We start from the raw sequence: 21,040 nt of genomic DNA on the forward strand, positions 1-21,040 counted from the left end.
CTCCCATATTCACTTGAGCCCCTGTCCAATATGGCAGACAGAATGATAATTCCAAAAACTAAATGAGATGGTTTTCTTTGGCCCTTCAAAGCCATCACCGAACCTAGAAACAAATCCACACTCCTCACAAAATTACCTTTTGGACCTGCCCCACCACCCCTCCTGCCACATCTTAGCCCATTGCTGCATTCACAGTGAGATATCTAGACACATGTTCAGTTCTGAGAATAAGCTGAGCTCTTTCCTGGCTCAGGGTCTTCTCATACTCTGTTCCCTGGAGGGAAAGCTATTCCCCCAATCCTTTATTGGCTGGGGCCATGTGAAGTCACCTCCTTAGAAACATTCTTCCTGACTACCTAGCTTTAATTCGATCCCTAGATCCCTGTCCTCTTCCTTCTTAGAACTGATTTTGATCCATAACGATGCTTTTCCTTTTTGTTAATATGTTGTTTTGTCTGTCTCTTCCACTGGCTAGAATTGCGCAAAGGCAGGAACTATGCTTGTGTTTTCACTGTGGTAGAGGTGGAACAGAACAATGCCTAGAACACAATGAGTATGCAATCAAAGTTTAGTGAGAGAAATGAAGAAAGGAGGAGGGAGAGAAGAGAAAGAAAGAAAGAGAAAAGGAGGGATGGGAGAAGAAAAATTAATTTAACTGCTCTGTTCATGCAAATGGAATTCTTTATCATTAGACTGTGAGTCCGTGCAGACAGTGTGAATGTCCAGACAATTCTCAAGTTATTTCTTACTTTTATTTGTCTACTCTTTTAACATACAAACTGGGCTGGATGTGTAGGAAGAATTTCAAAGTAAAGATAAGATACAGTGAATGGGGCCTAAAATTGTTTCAGATCCCCATATCAAAATCAAAGCTTATAAATAAGATCCTAGAACGGTACAAGTTTGTAGGTTTTTTTGTTTTTTTGTTTTTAATTCAAAGACCATGGGGAAAATGCCATCACTTGTGAGTAAGAGGGGGCTAGTCATTTCTTTAAATGACCCGAAGACATAGAACTTACTGCTAATTAAGGTAATCTTTCAACCTTATTTGTTGATTTTTATGTACACAAGACTAATAATCGTTAAATGAAAAGAACAGGGGAAAAAAACAATCTTTAGATCTCACAATTCAGAAAAATTCTTACAGATTTTTTTTTTAATTCTTACAGATTTTTAAGTCCTGCATTCCTAGTTATCCATACATCGAAGAGAATACTGGCATTGAGTTTGTCTCTTTTCAAAGCCTAATTTTTCCAGTGTAACTTTATAAACTTATGAGGTTTAGGGATTCATATCATAATATCTCAGATCTTCCCCTCCTCTCATGTACAAATACTGATTTTGTTCTTTGACTCTTGCCTTCACCTTAAAACGAAGCTTTCTAGAAGAAAAATGTTGTGAAAGTCTTAAGTGAAATTATTCCTACATACCACTGTAGGTTAGGCCAGAAGATGTTTCTACGGCATAGATGTCCAGAGATGGGACAGCTGACAGAGAGGAAGGGATGACTCACCCCAACGAGCTGCTGAAGGAAGGGCCCTCAACTGTCAAGGTCCTCAGCACAAACCCCTGAAATCAGAAGGTTCATCTAAACCAATGCGGCATCCCTGATAATTGCAAGTCACTGCATTTTGAGGAAGTTAAGGTTTCTGAGAAGAAACAGGTCTTTCTAATAAAAACACATGTGCTGCCCTCTAGAGGCTATAAGAAAAAAAGAATCAACCTGAAAACTGAAAAAGGAAAAAGTAAAGGGAAAGAGGACAGGAGGCGCTTATATCCATATCCATGCATTTTAAAACAGTTTGGGGGCTCCTGGGTGGCTCAGTCGGTTAAGCGTCTGCCTTCAGCTCAGGTCATGATCCCAGCATCCTGGGATCGAGCCCTGCTGCTCAGCAGGGAGCCTGCTTCTCCCTCCCCCTGCTCTTGCACTCTCAATCAAGCGCTCTCTCTCCCCCTCAAATAAATAAAATCTTAAAAAAATAAAACAATTTTATTGAGTAAACTTACCCATTTTAGGGGTACAATTCAATGTTTTTTTAAAAAAATAAATAATTTATTTGCGAGAGAGAGAAACCATGTGGCGGGGAGCAGAAGGAGAGGGATAGAGAAACTTAAACAGACTGAACGCTGAGCACAGAGCCAGAAGTGGGGCTTGATCTCAGGACCCTGAGATCACAACCTGAGCCTAAACCAAGAGTCCGACACTTAACCGACTGCACCACCCAGGTGCCCCAGTGATTTTCTAAAATATATTTAATAAATAAAAATAAGTAAATAAATTTAAACTGGGTTGTATAACCATCACCATAATCTAGTTTCTGAACTATGCTATCACACCCAATAAGATCTGCCTTGCCAAGTTAAAGCTAATACCCATTCCTGACCCAGACCCAGGAAACTGCTAGTCTGCTGTGTATCTCTACAGATTTGCCCCTCATTTCATTTTTGAAATATGAAAGTCTGGAATTAAATATTCCCTAACACAGAACAAGTCTTCCTTTTTGTAATGTTTCTCCTTCAAACTGTCCTGCTTTGATCAATGTCATTAAGTGGGGGTTGAATCCCTTACCAAATGAAACTTTTGGGGGAAATACCTGTAAATACCTACTACTTTTCAATGTCTCAATGCAGTGTATGTTTAACCTTCCACAGTTTTGAAGGTGATGTTAAATCTGTCTCTAATGCCTATATAAAAATTGACCCTAAGTATACTTTCCTTCCATGTGCTGCTCAAAGGTCCATTTCAAAATAAGATTTCACATCCCAAGGTTTGATAAAGGATTAATGGTTATTATATTTGTCTTAATTTGGTATAAGCAATCCGTTTTTAATTGAGTATTGAAAAAAATCTTAAATTATTCCCTTCTTTGGTAATAAGCTTTTAAAAATCTCCATTTTTTAATTTGTCAAAAGCATTTTTATGAGCAATTAATTTAATTTTTTATGTGTATAAAGTTGACACACAAGGTTATATTAGTTTAAGGTGTACAACACAGTTATTCAGCAAGTTTATATATTACGTTATGTTCACCGCAAGTGTAGCAACCACCTGTCACCGTGCAACGTTATTACAATACCATTGACTATATTCTCCATGCTGTACCTTTTATTCTTGTAACTTATTCGTTCCATAACTGGAACCCTGTATCTCCCACTCCCCTTCACCCATTTTGTCCATCCCCCTCCCCTCGGACAACCATCAGTTTGTTCTCTGTATTTATAGGTCTGATTCTGCTTTTTGTTTGTTTAGTCATTTTTTTTTTAGACTTCACATATAAGTGAAATCATATGGTATCTGTCTTTCTCTGTCTGACTTATTTTACTTGGCCTAATATCTTCCAGGTCAAAATCATTTTAATCCTAGTGGTGTGACACAGACTCCTCACAGAAACTAAGATTCCCTCAAGAGCACAGATTCTCAGGAGGTAAGACCTAGAGCTCTAGTCCATCCTCTGGAGCAGAAATACCATCTGAAATTTACCATGTTACTCTAGGCAGGGCACTTAATTTTGTGTACCTCAGTTTCCTCATCCATACAATGGAAAGAAGAGTTTATGTGGGATTTAAAAGTGCTGAGATATGTGCCTTGAACATAGCCCACAGTGCTACACACAATCAATATAATCAATATTATCTGAAAGTTATTTTTACCAAGGATAATTACCATCATTTAAAAGTAAAGAATGGATTTGTGATTGGTAGCAGAAAAATGACTAACAATAGGCAGACCGAGGATTCTGAATCATCAATTTACAATTATTTATATCTCATGCATTGTGGATCTTCAGGGCCAAGCTGTGGTTTTGGCTCATTTCCAAGCCTAAGGACCAAACCAAGAGGAATTCAAAGGCTGGTCTCAAAGAAGACAACAATGCACATCAGGGCATATGTGCCAAGAATGTGCTGATGCCCTTTAACGCTTTTTGTATTCCATTTTTACTGCCTTAAGAGTTTTTCCCTTACCTTATCCAACTGGTAAACTGCCTACTTCACAAAGATCAGATTATGCAATCACAGCAAGGTAGAAATGGAATAAATTTAGGTCTGGATAAATAAAATAAAACAAATCAAACCAAAGAAGAAAGCAAAGATGGATATCAATAGTTTGATTTTTAGGTTTCTTTTTTTCTAAACAATCTATGCTTTAAAGCATTATTAAGTTAGGAACAGTACATATCTTTGTGAATCCACTCTAATTAATGTAACAAGGCCTGCTGACTCACCTCCACCACACGCAGTCCCTAAAAGCACAAATCTGCACATTAATTGCGATTAATGCCTCTCTCTTCCTTCAAGCACCAAGGAGCAGAGTTTTATAAACAGCAAAGTGTGTTAATTTAAACAAAATATAAAAAACCAATTCTTTCTAGGTGGTAAAGCTTGGTCTGCATATTTTCATTATTACATAATGGTTACCTTTAGGCCATAAACTGTAAGGTCATAGTAAGGTCACAATGAAGTGGCAAATGTAATAAGTGAGAAGAAAAGTAACTAGAAACCATATTTAAGATTACTTTTTCCTTCACTGAGTAAATGAATGTTCTTTTAGTATAGCTCATTCAATAGTGCTGCTTTAACATAGGTTTTCTTTTTAAACCACTCATCTATACCCTGTACTGTAAAATTTCTTAAAAATTCCTTTCTAGTGCTTTTCCTCTCTCTGTTACAACACACAACCCAGAATTTGCTACGGCTCAAAAGGTGAGATTTAACTTAAAGGTCAAAGCCATCCTTCGCTTAGAACGTGTATGTACTAATATTCAAAAGAAAAGAATTATGAAATAGGTCACTGTTCTTTTTGTGAAGAATACATTAAAATAAATAAGAGGAACAAAATAAAATGAATAAGTCCAGGCTCTTTGTGTTTCTAAAAGACTTATCCTTTACACCAGCTGATGGTAAATTAATACAAGGCATTGATAATTTTAAAAGCTGTGTACCTACTACTTCACTATACAAAAGTACAAAGTCTGTAGAGGCAGAAAAATAGCTTGAGATCTTTCTATCCAAAAGTGTTGGTCAATGTGATAACTGTTTTTCATTTATATACTGTTGATACCCAAGATACAGCAAATAATGTCATCAATTTCCTTCAATTACCTCATAAAGGATTCATTTGCACTCAGGGAATAAAAAGGTTGCGACAGTAGCTTCAGGATCACTCAGCAGCAAGAATCAACATTAATAACTATCCTCAGAGGCACAGAGGGAGGGAAAAAAGTCATTTACTTAACATTCTTTAATTCTTCGTGGTATAACAAGACTATGTCATGATTTAGGGTCGAAAGCACAGTTCTTTTGCTCACGAGAAAAGCCTTTCATAATCTACACATATTTTCTGACACTTGGAGTTATGAGATCTCAGGCAACCTTTAAATGTGGTATCCCCCTGCTGAAAGCTCTCAAACATTCTTCAGAGGAAAAAGAAAATCCCAATATTACTTTACTTCTGAGACTTCAAATAGCCCGGGCCTTTCCTGCATGAAGATGTTTCTTTATACAACAGTTAGATAGTGCTAAAGAAATACAACTTTTGTATGCCTATACTGTAACTCACTGTATACATGTATAGTTCATTAAGGGTCATGTATAGCTCATTAAGCATTCTTCCTTTGGTTTGATTACATAAAGAGTTGGTTTTGTAATATAATAGCATGTGAAGGTCAGTATGGTTATGAGAGAAACCTTAGATGCTGTGACAAATCCAATAACTATCAGGGTATTTTGTTCATAAAAGTAAAGCATTTCTCAAAATATTTTGCTGATTTGTTAAGGTACTGGGAGATATTATGCCGGCTGCTGGGCTGACCTTCTCCATGACACTGGACAGCGCCAAAGGATTTGACAACAATACAGCTCAACTGTCTAGGTTGTTAACAGATTTTCTTAGAAGATACAGATTTGTCTTTCGGCGTAAGGCAGAGACCCAAACAAGGATATTTAAAAGTTGAGGTACACAGGTATCTGAACCAAGGGGTCGGGGCGAAGACAAATATGAGTCGGTGACCTACTTATGTACCCAGCCTCACGGATTCAGTGTAAGCAATGCTGATGCACTTTTCAGGTAATCCTCCCACCCCCAATCCAACAGTCTAACCAGCTTAGCAGAAACAACTTGCCTGTATGTTTATGTCTCCTTGGAGTATTTAACACAGAGAGTGATTCACATCTTACAAGGCCAGGCATCTTTGAAAGGAACATCAGGAACAGTTTCAAGCTACCTGAAGTTGCAGCAACAAATATAGAGCTACACTGCCCTCCAGAGGTGACTCCTTGGCAGATACGTTTCATCAGCTAATGTTCAGGACCCAGGAATTATGCTAATGTGATCCTCATTGCGATTGTACTCCTGCCTTCTCAAATGTTCTTTTAAATATATGCCTAAAAATCAGTAGCAACCTACTGTTTTCCCTTAAGCAGAATATTACATTTTCTTGGCTCTTCCCTCTCATCTCCTTTCCTTTTGTCCTCTTTGAAAATATTTGCTACAGCTTCTGTTAAATGTTAAATATTAATTTTTTTTAATGCTTCGGAGGGGCCTATTTATTCATGTATATTTTTCAGACAAATCAGACTAAATAGGCAGCCTAGGGAAACTTTAGCAGTTTGGAGAAGCCTCAGAGATGACTTGAGGGCATCAAAGGAGCTCTTGAGAAACTGAATATTTTGCAGTCTAATTATATTGTCATCACTTAACTGAAACCTGAAGGGTACCCACAGCCACTGTGAGAAAAATATAAACTTATTTGGAACGCTTTTCTTCTTGAGCCTTTGTTCTCCATAGTTAGATAAACTACTTCTGTCCTGGCTCACACGCCACCTCAACTAAGGGACAATTTTGTGGATTGTCACTTTCCCTTTATTCACTATGGGGACAATTGTGTGAATTATCACTTTTCCTTTATTCACTATCAGTTCAAAATTTTTGAGATTTAAGACAAAGCTAATAATTTCATGATAAAATTGTAATAATCAGCATGAATGACTCCAAACACACAAGTGAAAAGCATAAAATCTCAGACACTGAGCTGGGGAAGTTAAACTTTATCTCTTTATAGAATAAGTATGTAGGGATTTGCAAATATTAACTTAATTATCTGAACACATTTGATATAAGTATTATTGTTATCGTTTACCTTTTACAGATAAGACACAAGAGGTTAACATTGCTCAAGATCACAGAGCTGGGATGTGATGCAGCTGAGATTCAAACTCAGGTACTTTGGCTCCTCAGTCCTGGTTCTTAACTTTTTGAATTGAACTTAACTTAAATCGTAATTTAAATACACAGATTTTTTTCCTCCCACATCAAAAAAAGCATTAATAAAATTTAATAAAGTTAATACTTTAAAATAAAGTTAATACTTTTCAGGCATGTTTTTTAAAAATCCAGGGCACATAGAAACCTTTAAAAATATTAAAACCCTGATAGATGGAAATACAGTAAGAAACAATGAAATTGTAAATCAATTTTTTGTGACGACTTGCAAATATTTACTAAGTCACTAATCTTTAAGGGGTGGAATGAAGAAAATACTGAAACAACAGGGAAGAGTATTAATAAACTATCTCCTCCTAAAAATAAAAGTAAATTATATAAGTAAATCAGCCATTGACTTATCAAAGTCAATATCAAAAGCATATTTTAGCTTATAAATATCAAGCAACTATTTATCATTTTTCAAATAAATAATTGTGATTTTTTTCTGCAATAAAAAAGAAATGCAAAAAAACACATGATTTATGGTGAATTCTAAATTCATTTTTTTTAAAAAGACAGTTAATACAAGACTTCAGATTCAGTCATAGCGGAACCATCACAAACTGACAGTCATTTAACTCAGAGAGGGATTATAAAACGCACTTCAGGTTGTACTTAAAAACAATGTTCTTGTACCAAGCACAGGCCGGCCAGCTACCAAGCGGCTGGGTTCAGAAACTTAAAAGCCCCTGAGAAAGCAGCTCGGTAACAACAAAGCAAATGCAGTCAATGCCCAGTGTCGTTATGGGGATTAGATGGGGGTCACCACTTCACGGCAACACCTGCGCGGCTGTGACATAAGCTTATATCCTACATAAATCATACCCCCTCTGTTTTGAAAGCAAATAATAAAAAGGTTGTTGCATGTCTTTTGACCTTATTTCTGGGAAACCTGGATTTTTCCCTTATAGCTGTGGAATGTACTAACCATCCCCAGTGGGACACACTTAGAAACCCCTCTCACAGAACACATGTATAAATATCCACCTCCTCACTTCCAACGTGATTTGCATCTTAAATGTCACTAAGTTCCTATTATTTTTAAGTAGATTAAAGTGAGGAGGAAAGGGAGAGTGAGAAGGAAGGAAACGGAGAAGGGGAGACACCTGAAAGAGGAAACTAACATCCGAGCACTGATGAGATACATAACTGACCAGCCAGTGAGAAAGGGAAATCAAATTCAGAGGCCGAGGAAATTAAATATTCAAAATTCCTGCCTCCCCAAAATATACTGCTTTTCAAAACTTAGCATTAACATTACTTGAGATCAATGAAATGATGTTGCTAGAACTTACTTGAGAAAAGACAATGTGATTGTCCTTATATCACTAGATTACACACACGTACAATAATTTGAACAACCTATAAATCCAGCTTCCCACAGGGCAAACTTCAGAGCAGAGGATAAAAGAATAACAGGTTAAAAAAACTAGAAACCTACTGAATTAACATTACCACAACTTACATGATAATACTAATACTACCACTAATAATGGATGAGGACCAGAGCTGATACATAAAAGTATTGCATCAGCAGGGAGAGTACCTCCTAATACAGAGGTAATGCTCAATCGTCACATGCATTCTAATGCTCTAGCTTCCAAAGGGAAGAGCAAGAGAAATGTACCTAGTATTTTTAATACTGAAGACCTACTAAGTGACTTGAGTAAGGGGTCTTTTAAAACACTCTTTTATTCTAATAGTCTATCTAGAAAGATATATTCTATTTTCTTCATACTGATATTCCTGTTTGTACAAAAAGTGAAACCCAACAATGTATTTTTTGGTCGGAAACTTCATTGTGAAAAATACAGCTAATACAGATGATGTTAAGATGATGGTCAAGACATCATCTATGAGGCTTTAATGCTGTGAAAATTATAAAATTACTAATACAAAAAATATCAAATATGTCCCCCTATTCAATGTTCAATATTTAAATAATTACTGGGTCCCTGTTCTTGAGGACTTACATTTACTGGGGAGAAATACAAAATAAATTTAAAACCCATAGTAGATGTTAGCTATTGATCTCTGCTACAGAGAAAAAAATCAGCCAGCAAGGGAAGGAGCCGCGTGCGTGTGTGTGCGTGTGTGTGTGTGTGTGTGTGAGCTCACTAATATAAGGTAGTCTGGGGAGGCATCTCTGGTTGGATGGGGAGAGCTGTGTGGTGTATCTGAGGCAAATGGAAACATCCTAGAACACGTAAGGCGTATCATGTGCTGCTTTGTGGACCTTGGGAAGAACTGAATTTCACTCTGACTGAAAAGAAAGCCACTGAGCAACCAGTGTGAGTACCGCATTTTCCAATTTTGGGGAAAAGTAATTGTATCCAAGCTATAGGAACAGTATATAAGGCAAGGGGGCCAGAATCTGTGCGTGGAGACTGACATACCTGGATTAAAATAATTTATATTCTTCAATGTCAAAGCTGAAAGACCCTGTCTTAATTACTGCATTTCTCAACCTCCATATACATGGTCATAATCCCTACACTGCAGTACTACAGGGAGATTAAATAATACAAACAGCACCTAAAATTTTTCCTGGATTATAGTAACTGCTTAATAAATAACAACTGACATTTGAATCGCATTTTAAAGCAGCTGGAAGATGTGTTTGATGGGAACTTAGGAAAGAAATATACAAATTCTAAAAGGTCTAAAGAGAAGATGGGGGGAGAAAGTTGATGTTAGGACAGGCTTTGAATCTTGAAAGATGCTAAGGGGTCTCGACATCTAAATAAATCTCCAAAAGATGCCAGTTCAGAGCAACAGATGTTCAGAAGGAGAGCTTGGTATCCAACACAAATACCTAATTTGGATAATTAAATCATTATCCCTAGAGTAATTGATGAATAAAAGTAATGGTATTGCTCAATAAAAATTAAGCAATTCTTAGGGCATATCTAACAGAATCCTCCCAATAACTTATGAGTAAGATATTAAAATTATTTTTAAAATGAGAAACTAAGGTTTAGGGAAGGTAAAGAAAATGCCCCAAATCACACATCTAGCAAGTATGCTCACAGCCAGTCCATAGTAAGTGCTCAATAAATGTTTCTCAGATGAATATATGAAGCTTTACTCCAAATATCATGTCTAAATTATTGATATTGCCTCTATAATTTATTAAACCAGATAAATGGTTTGTGGAGAAGCCTAGAAATCAATATTTTTTTTTTAAAAGATTTTATTTATTTGACAGAGAGACACAGCGAGAGAGGGAACACAAGCAGGGGGAGTGGGAGAGGGAGAAGCAGGCTTCCCGCGGAGCAGGGAGCCCGATGCAGGGCTCGATCCCAGGACCCCGGGATCATGACCCGAGCCGAAGGCAGACGCTTAACGACTGAGCCACCCAGGTGCCCCAGAAATCAATATTTTTAACAAGTAATCCAAGAGATTATTATGATGTAGAGAATCTTGAAAAACACCTCACTGGGTATTTACTGCATAACAGCTCTTTTCTAATCTATAACTGCCACCTAGCTCTCTTTTAAATATACGACCCTTTCAAACCTTCCACCCATTGTAGAACCCAGTAATTAATCCTTCTATTTTGCAAAGACAGAGGGCCCTGAAATACAGGTTTAAAAACTGTTGCAAGGTCTCAACTTTGTCTAAGATCCTTTTGTTGATTTTATCTGAATGGGAATAAACACACTATACATGGGAGATGTAGTTCTGTTTTCCCATTACAGGCTACATATCCAAGCAAATGTCTAAGGAAGGATTTTCTAGTATTGAAAGTTTTACACGGACTTCATTATAAAAACCATCCTTCCCCTAGCCACCCCCCCCCCCAACCTTGAAGGGGGTGGTGATCAAGGTCTCATAGTATCTAGAAATTTTCTTCATGTTTTCTTTCTTGGTAATATAATTAAGAGTGTTGCTGAAATGAAATGCCCATTTCCTTAACTTTCTGATAAGAGTGAGAAAGCAGTCTTCATTTGGAAAGTCTTCATTATGCTTTAAAAAATACATATTGCTGGGGCGCCTGGGTGGCTCAGTCGTTAAGCGTCTGCCTTCAGCTCAGTTCATGATCCCAGGGTCCTAGGATCGAGCCCCACATTGAGCCCCACATCGAGCCCTGCATCAGACTCCTGCTCAGCGGGAGGCCTTCTTCTCCCTCTCCCACACCACCCCCCTGCCCTGCTTGTGTGTTCCTGCTCTTGCTATCTCTCTCTGTCAAATAAATAAATAAAATCTTTTAAAAAAAATACATATTTCTGTGTATTCTGGCAACTGCTGAGTGGTATGCACTCTGTCACGCTGGTAACTAGGACTAGGTTAGACACATGAAGATGGTGAATAACTATTTTTCACAAAGTTTTGTGTTCTAAAAAGAAATCCTATGACATATTTATTTGTGTACACAGAACAAATGAGAACATTTTTTTTTAACTCCCAAAGCCATGGTATGATGTACGAAAATGATTGATACGTATGACATTGTCTTTGTGCCACTAGATCCTCCTGTGAATGCCCCCTCAGGAACACCATTTAGACCTCGGAAATGAAGGAAAGTGGCAGACTGGTTATTCTACTCTCCTTGGACCGCGAAAAATGATCTGAATGGTCATCCTCTGGCTCCCAAGCAAGTAAGGGGAAACCTCCATCTTCTCTTGCTTTAGATTTCAGTGACTATTAACGATGAGAGTCACTAATCAAACATACACACCAGTGCCTGATAAATATAAAAGATAAAAGAGTCTTCCAACCCCACTGACCATTAGCTACTGCAACGCAGCCACATTCTACAGATTTCAAGAAGAGGAAAATTCTGAAAATATGTTTACTAAAAAATACTATTTCCTGGTCAAATGATTTTTTTTCTTTAAATGAAAATAAAATAGCAATGTGAAAATTACAACTCTTTCACCAAACATAAACAGGGCTCAGGAAATCTTCTTTTAGTCCAACACAAATAATAGGAAAAATAGAAAAATGATGTAATCGGAGGTTGTAGCATCCAACAAAAAGCAAAACTGTAACAGAGGCTAAAAACGCATGTGACAATATTTGAGATTTAAATTATCCAAATTCTCTCATAAAGAAATAGTCATAAAGATTTAATGACAATGAGTGATACTTGTTTCAAAATACTGTTCCATTTATTTGTAACATCAAGCTATCAATTTCAAAGGTTTTACAAATTCTTTTAAAATGAAAACAGTTGTTTTCTTTCTTGTGGCACAATTACTGCTATCTTAAGAGGGAGAAAGAAACTTTCTTCATTATGAACAAGAACATAACTTTTCTTTAGCAAATGATTTTTAATTAAACTCATTAGATCTAGCATTCAGAAATTCAGAATGTGTTTTTTATATTTTCTCAATTAGCAATGGTGTATTCTAGTCTCTCTAGAAAAATTTTAAGAAAAGTAAGTGTGTAAAAACTTAAAACATCTATAATTATATGGTTGCTGCTGTGTTTAAGACATAAATATTACTCTACAATGAGGCTTTAAGAGAAACAAGACAGAACAATTATCTAGAGTCCTTGGAAAATATTCAATTCTAATGCATGCCAGGGGCCAGCAGGGGGAGTAAAACCCCCAAAATATGGATAAAAGAAAATAAAAATGCTAAATGGAGGTACAGGTGGGACAACCTGGAAAGAATCAGTCACCCAATCAAACAAGGAAGATAAAAAAATTCTTTAGGGCCTTAACCTAGAGATAAAATGTTTTGAATTATCTCTCATCCACCTGGTGAAAAACAAATTCACCTCTTTTACATATATTCTGGAGAGCCAAATAAACTAAGAGAGAATCTCTTCATCAGTCCACTCAGACCTCAAAACCTTGTCACCTTTTTTTTTTTTTCCATCTTCTGTTGATTAATAAAGAGAACAAAATGTCCTGCTAGCAGATAATCATATACTTTTATTAAACAAGAATTTATTCAACTAACAATTTCTTGAATTCCACTGTGTGGTCCGCTAGGAGAATAATGATTCCTATGTCAATGACCTCTTTCTTAATCAGGCATTTGTTCTAGCCCATGAGAGAAAATGATGCTTAACATGATCTGCATGAATTAACAACTCTGGAACTACAGATGAGGGGGTAATTTCTAAAGGCAATGAAGAAGTAAAACAGGAAAAATTTTTTGGCAATAGGTTAAAATATATTCCATGTTCATAATATTTAATTTGAAGACATATTATGCATAGGAACACAGCATTATCTAGAAGAAAGGAAATTCTGGTCTTTAGAAACAGTAACCCTTTCAGGTCACAAAATTACCAACGCATCTGATTAAAATATTACCTATCAAACATTTCTGGAGCATCTACTACCACCCGACAGGTGTTTGCTGGCTGGTTATTTCACTCACTAAGGCAGTGAAGGGCTACAAACTTCATCCTCTCTTATTTGCATTAAGATGTAAGGCCATCCAAAAAAAAAAAGATGTAAGGTCATCAGGTTTTAGCAGAGATGCCAGATCATCCAAATTCTGATTATGCAAACTCTCCGTTGAATGACCTCACGAATTACCCTTTAATAGAAGACATTCTTCATCAAAACTGTTATCTTTTTATGGATTTTACTTATCAACACTCAGTAGTTGGTGAAATAATTTTTTCAAGTTAAAAAGAAAAAGAGTTTTGCTAGAAAATCTTCAACTGTGCAGTTAACACTGAATTTGATAAACAGTACATTCCCAGTAACAGCCACCAAAATTCCAAGTTAAATCTGTGCCCTTGGAACAAAGCCAAAATGCCACAGCATATTTGCACTTTGAACAAATTGCACATTTTTAACTATTTTTTTCTGCCAAAACAAAGGCTCAAATATGCAGATTCTATCCTCTCTGAAAACTTTACAATGGTAATTTTGGATGCAAAGGAAAATGCTTTCAAGACCAACAGAGTGATAGATTGATTTGCAATTTTATTTTTAATACTACCTGAACTATTTCTGGAAATCATATGTGAAAACAGATACCGTGAAATTGTCACTATCATCATCTGGCTTTGAAATCAGGCAATTTTATTAAATCTTTCTTTGCTACTTAGCCAATATCCTTAAACTCTCAGCCTCAATTTCATTATCTGTCAGATGGTGGTAGGAATACCTCAAAGGCTTGTTGGAAGGAATCAATGAGATAATAAATGTGTCTAACTAACCTAGTTCTCACCACATAGTAGCTAATCAATAAATGATACCCTACCATTATATCCTATTAGACATTTGCACCTACTGGGTTCAAGACATTAATCATGATTTGCAAAAGGAAAATAATAATTTTAAAAAGGCATTTCCAATCTTTCACTTATAATCTGAAAAATGCCCTGATTTAGGGCAACATATTAATGAGAAAACTCTGTTAAGAAGTGAGTATTTTCTGTCAGATATATCATTCTTCCCCCCAAATAATTACTCATTAAGACCCTACTAAAGGATCTTCTTACTGAATTGTCCACTACAGAAGAAATTCTAGTAAAAACAGATATAATTTGATCAGGACCCAATAGAGTTGAGTTACTGAAAAAACAAAGATTCCCCACGTTATATCTGGATATATTTGACTACTTTATTACTTTAATGAGTACCCTATAATAAACATCATCCACTCCTACTTTTTGATAAAAGAATACTATAATTCATTCTTCTGGAAGTAAATACATATATAAAGCTAAATTTGTTAGAATAAAAATAATATTTCTTAGGGCAATAAAGATTAGTACAGATAAAATCTATGCTAAAATGGTTGTTCTTGGTTTCTCTTCAGATCGCATAAATCTTTTGCCTTTTACTGAATCCAGATAGAGAAGATAAACAAGTCTTCTAACTAGGACCAAATTTATTTCTTATGTTTTAGATTTTGCTATCTTTTTTAAAAGAATATATTTTAGGGGTGCCTAGGTGGCTCAGCTGATTAAGCATCTGCCTTCAGCTCAAGTCATGATCTCAGGGTCCTGGGATGGAGCCCCAAGTCGGGCTCCTGACTCAGCAGGGAGTCTGCTTCTCCCTCTCCCTCTACCTCTGCCCCCCACTCATGCTCGTTCTCTCTCTCTGAAATAAATAAATAAAATCTTTTTTAAAAAAGAATATATTTTAGTCCTATCCTATTTAAAAACAAAATATGCAAATATTAATTTGTATTTTAGTTTTTTTAATTTTTTTAATATTGTTATGTTAATCACCAGACATGACATCACTAGTTTTTGATGTAGTGTTCCATGATTCATTGTTTGCGTATAACACCCAGTGCTCCATGCAGTACATGCCGTCTTTAATACCCATCACCAGGCTAACACATCCCCCCCACCCCCTTCCCTCTAGAACCCTCAGTTTGTTTCTCAGAGTCCATTGTCTCTCATGGTTCCTCTCCCCCTCCAATTTCCCCCCCTTCATTCTTCCCCTCCTGCTATCTTCTTCTTTTTTTTTTTTAACATATAATGTATTATTTGTTTCAGGGGTACAGGTCTGTGATTCACAGTCTTACACAATTCACAGCGCTCACCATAGCACATACCCTCCCCAACGTCTATCACCCAGCCACCCCATCCCTCCCACCCACCCCCACTCCAGCAACCCTCAGTTTGTTTCCTGAGATTAAGAATTCCTCATATCAGTGAGGTCATATGATACATGTCTTTCTCTGATTGACTTAATTCGCTCAGCATAATACCCTCCAGTTCCATCCACATCGTTGCAAATGGCAAGATTTCATCCCTTTTGATGGAAACAATATTAGGCACATTTCAATCCATATGGATTTTAGTTTTAATTTTGATTTAAGGTATAGTTCCTTCTCCTCACTGTCAATATTCTGTAAAAAGATACAGCTGAGCTGCACACACCAAATACATAAGTAATTCTTCTGTAGGTAATCCGAATGCTATGATGATTTGAAACATGCCTAATATTGTTTACATTAAATTGTGTCTAATGTATTATAACTGTGCATTAAAAATTTATATACAATAAATTCCCTTGGAGGTTTTAAACAGCAACTTACTAATTACCTTCCTTGCAAAAAGTTCATAAGACATGAAGTATATACTATTAAATAGCTTCTATATTTCACCTTAGGGAATGCAGAAATGTTTCCCAATGCATAACTTTAGTGACCCAAGCATTTAAAAAATGATGAGTAAGATACCAGAGAGATACGAAAATCCCAAGCTGCTGAGTTTGTTTTGGTTAAACAGCCCAGCTTTTTTTTTTTTTTTTTTTTTTTTTTGAGAAAGACAAGATTAAATGTGCATCTCCCTTTACAAGATAAAAGGGTATGCAATTAGAGTACAGAGATGATCCAAATCACAAATAAATGACTTGGTGAGTTGTTACTGGGAATCTTTTGTCTGGACAGGGACTTTCGTTCTTAGAAGAATATTTTGAGCACCATATTAAGTGTCCTTGACAAAATTTCTCTCAAGAAAACTCAGGTAACAATATTAATAGTTATTAATGTCTTTCAAGATGTATAATTCTTCTCACTTATTCAGTAGGTCCCCTTAACCCTTTGCTTACAAAGAATATAAATACTAAGCTTTTTTTTTAACAGAGGTAGAAAGTGAATCAAATTAAGTGGACATGCAGTTAAAAATGACAGACTGTTTTGTGTGATTTGTAACAGGACAGAAATGATAATAAGGTGAATAATTTATTAGAAGCTTTCTATGAGCTTTTAAAATGTTTTACACTGTTTTACACTGTTATTTAAATCTTTCAACAACCTGGAAAATGGGCACAATTATAATTCTAATTTTATAAATGAGGAAATTGAGGCACATAGAGGTTGAGAAACAAGGTTTCTTAGTTAAAAGGAGAAAAATTTAAAAAAATAAAAAAATTAGGACATTATTCTTATGATACAAAAATTACTATGAATCAGAAACTTCCATTTCCTGTCAAGATGGAATAATGGAGTCTTCCACCTGAATCAACCAAAAAATGGACAAAATATGTGAAACAATGGTTTTAAAACACTAGAACATCAGGCAACAAAGCACAGTGATCCCTGAGAGATGCAAAATATACAAAGTAGGCCGAAAGACTGCACAGCTTAATGTCTTGAAAGGTTTTCTGGTAATGGTACAGTGAGTGGAAACCCAGAAAGAACTCAGCAGACTCCCAGAGGTTAAGAGACAAAGCTAAAAGTCTGAGGACAACAAAGTATTCACAGTACAGAGTACTAGAGAGAAGAGTGTAGCAGCAAGCAACAGAAAGAATTCTAGAGCTATACAGGATTTCGTCAAATAATCAGCAATCTCAGTACATGTGTGTAAGGAAACCACTATAACAGATTAGAAGAAATAGTGCCCAACTGTCACAAAGGGCTAGAAAGAGTGCTTATTTTTACCAACCAGAGAAGAAAGTTTCATGAATAAGGGGGAATTGAATATAGTAAACTGAAGGGGTTTCCAATAGTAGTGAGAAATAATAAGCCACAGACAGAGGTATTCCAGTCATGTCTAATTGGAACCAAAAGGATAAAACAGTTTTTAATAACTTAACTATGTCCTTGAATGAAGCTCAAGAATACTTAGAGGAATGCAAAAAATATTCAGCATTCAATTAAGGTAAAATATACAATGTTTGGCATATAATAAAAATTACCAGGTATGCCAGGAAGCAGGAAAATATGATCCCAACTAAGGAGAAAAGTCAACCAAAACAGACTTTAAAAAAAATAGATGTTTTAGAATTAACCAAAAAAACACCAGACTAAAACAGTTATGAAATGGTATCCCACCTGTTCAGAAATTAAGTAATGACATGAAAGATGTTAAAAAGAACCAAATGAAAGTTCTAGAAATGAAACCTACAATGTGTCAGATGAACAATACACTGGATGGGACTAACAGTTGATTAGACATTTCAGAAAAAAGATTAGTGGACTTGCAGAGATAGCAACAGAAACTACTAAATGAAACACATAAAGAAAAGAGATATTTTTAAAAATAAAAGAGCATCATCATGTTGTGGCATCATTTCACGTGGCTAATGTACATATATTTGAAACTCCAAAACGATGGATGGTATTTGAAGAAAAAACCGCCCCCAAAATGTCCATATTTGATGGAAAACATACACTCACGGGTCCAATAAGCTCAATAAACACAAAGCAGAAGAAACATGAATAAAACTACTCCAAAGAATATTATAATCATATTGTTCCAAAATGGTAATAAAGAGATTAAAAATTTTTAAAGTGGGAGGGTGGGGAGAAGACACACTTTAAGTACAGAGGAACAAAGGTAAGTATTATGATAGCATACTTCACGCTAGAAACACTGTAACCAAGAAGATAATGGAGCAACATCTTTAAAATACTGATAGAAAAAAAATACATCAACATGGAATTCTACATCCAGCCAAAACATACTTCAATACTGAAAGTGAAATAAAGACTTCTTCAGACATACAAATGCTGGAAGAGGTCATCACCAGCACATCAGTACTCCAAGAAATGTTAAAGTCCTTCACATGTAAGGAAAATGATATCAGATGGAAAAATCTGATGATCTACACAAAGGAATGAAAAGCACTACATGGAAAAATAAAAATTTTTCTTACAAAACTCGTAACAATGCAGTATAGGGTTTATAACTAATATACAAGTAAAATCTATGACAATAATATCACAATGGTCAGGAAGAGGTAAATACAAGTATACTTTTGGTAAAGTTCTCATACTGTACATGGAGCGGTATATCATTTGAACATAGGCTATGATAAATTAAAGATGCATAATACAAACTATAAAGTAAAGCTAAAATAATAGAGTTGTAGACGACAAGCTACAAAATGAGAAAAAAATGGAGTCATTTATAAAGCTCAATTATTCAAAAATAAGGTACTAAAGAAAAGAAGTAAAGAAGAGAATAGAATAGTAAACAAATAGCAAGGTGATAGATTTATACCTAACCATATCAATAACCACACTAAATGTAAACAGTCAAACACTCCAATTAAAAGGCAAAGATTGCCAGATTGAATACCAAAACAAAATTCCACTATACGCTGTGTTCAAGATATTTATTATAAATATGACACAAACAGGCTAAAAGTGAAAGGATTGGAAAATATATACTAACATGAATCAAAAGACAGCTGTGACAAAAGCAGATTTCAGAGCAAAGAATATTACTAAAGATAAAAATTGTCATTTCATGATTCATCAACAGGATATATGAATCTTAAATGTTTATGCATCTAATATCAGAGCTTCTAAATAGAGAAAAAGACTAATGGAATTTCAAGAATAGATAAATCCACAATTATAATAGCTTTCAATACTCTTCCCTCAATAATTGATAGTGTAGATAGAAAAATCAGTAAAAATATACAAGATCTACATAACGCTATCAACAAACTTGACTTTATTAACATTTATAGAAAACTCAACAGTAGAAAACACATTTTCTTCAAGTACATGTGAAACATTTTCCTATGAAAGTGGTACCATATTTGTGTCACAAGACAAATTTCAGTAAATTTAAAAGGATTCAATTCATTCAAGTTATATATTGTGCCCCAAATGTAATAAATTAGAAATCACTAACAGAAAAATATCTGGGAAAATCCTCAAATATTTGGAAAATAAATAAGACACTTATGAATTATCCATGAGGCAAAGAATAAATCAAAAGGGAATCAGAAAGGATTCTGTGACATCAAAAGCCACAACATAAGCTAAAATAAACAAGTGTGACTACATCAAATTAAATAGATTCTGCTCAGCAAAGAAAACCACTAACAAAATAAAAAAGCAGCCTATGGAATCTGAGAAAATATTTGCAGACAACATATCTGATAAGGAGTTAATATCCAAAATATACACGGAACTCATACGACTCAACAGCAAAAACACAAAGAACCCAATTTTTAAATGGACAAATAGCCTGGAGAGAGAATTTTCCAAAGAAGATACACAAATGGTCAACAGGTTCATGAAAAAGTGTTCCATATCACCAATTACTAGCGAAATGCAGATCAAAACCACAATGAGATATCACCTCACACCTGTTAGAATGGCTATGATCAAAAAGACAAGAGATAATAAATGCTGGTGAATAGGTAAAGGGCAACGCTGTACCCTGTTGGTGGGAATGTAAACTGTTAGAGTCACCATGGAAAACAGTATAGAGGTTCCTCAAGAAATTAAAAAGAGAACTACCTATGATTCAGCAAATGAACCTGAAGGGCATTATGCTTAGTGAAATAAACCAGAGAAAGACAAACACTACATGGTATTACTTCTATGTGAAGATTAAAAGGAAAAAAAAAAAAAAAAGACAAACCCACAGTAGTTCCCTGGGACTGTGGTCCAGGAGGAGGATAAGGAGAGGTTGATAAGGAGTTCAAACTTTTAAGATATGGTTGTAAGATGAATAAGGTATGAGGATGTAATGTATAACATGGTGACTATAGTTGATAACACTACGTCATATAATTGAAATTTCCTAAGATAATAGAACTTAAATGTTTTCAGGGAAAAATAGAAAGTAAATATGTGAGATGAGGGATGTGTTAATTACCTCAATAGGAGGAAATCTTTCTCAATGGATACATATATGAAATCATCTTGGAATACACTTAAAAAAAAACTATTCTAAACCAAATGAAAATGAAAACACAACATATCAACATCTGTGGAATGTAGGTAAGGCAGTATTAGCAGTATTTAAGAGAAATTTTATAATACTAAATACATATAATTGAAAAGAAGAAAGACCTCACATCAATTACCTCAGCTTCCACATTAAGAAATTAGAAAAGGGGGACATAGCAAACCCAAAGCGAGTAGAAAAAAAGTG

At 35.4% G+C, this 21,040-nt stretch overlaps 1 protein-coding gene across 15 annotated transcripts in view; it reads right to left on the reverse strand.

The window, feature by feature from the left end:
- HDAC9 (histone deacetylase 9) overlaps positions 1-21,040 on the reverse strand; it is a 912,577-nt gene that overhangs the window by 653,633 nt on the left and 237,904 nt on the right. The window contains exon 1 of one of the 15 annotated variants that reach the window (XM_032401984.1): positions 1,514-1,694. The exons of the other annotated variants lie outside the window; for them this stretch is intronic. The gene's annotated coding sequence lies outside the window, so the exon portion shown is untranslated. Of the gene's footprint in view, positions 1-1,513; positions 1,695-21,040 lie in introns of those variants that run through there. 15 annotated transcript variants of the gene reach the window in all.

Source organism: Phoca vitulina, unplaced genomic scaffold (assembly GCF_004348235.1).
Source record: "Phoca vitulina isolate PV1807 unplaced genomic scaffold, GSC_HSeal_1.0 scaffold4, whole genome shotgun sequence".
In the NCBI taxonomy this organism is placed as follows: domain Eukaryota; kingdom Metazoa; phylum Chordata; class Mammalia; order Carnivora; family Phocidae; genus Phoca; species Phoca vitulina.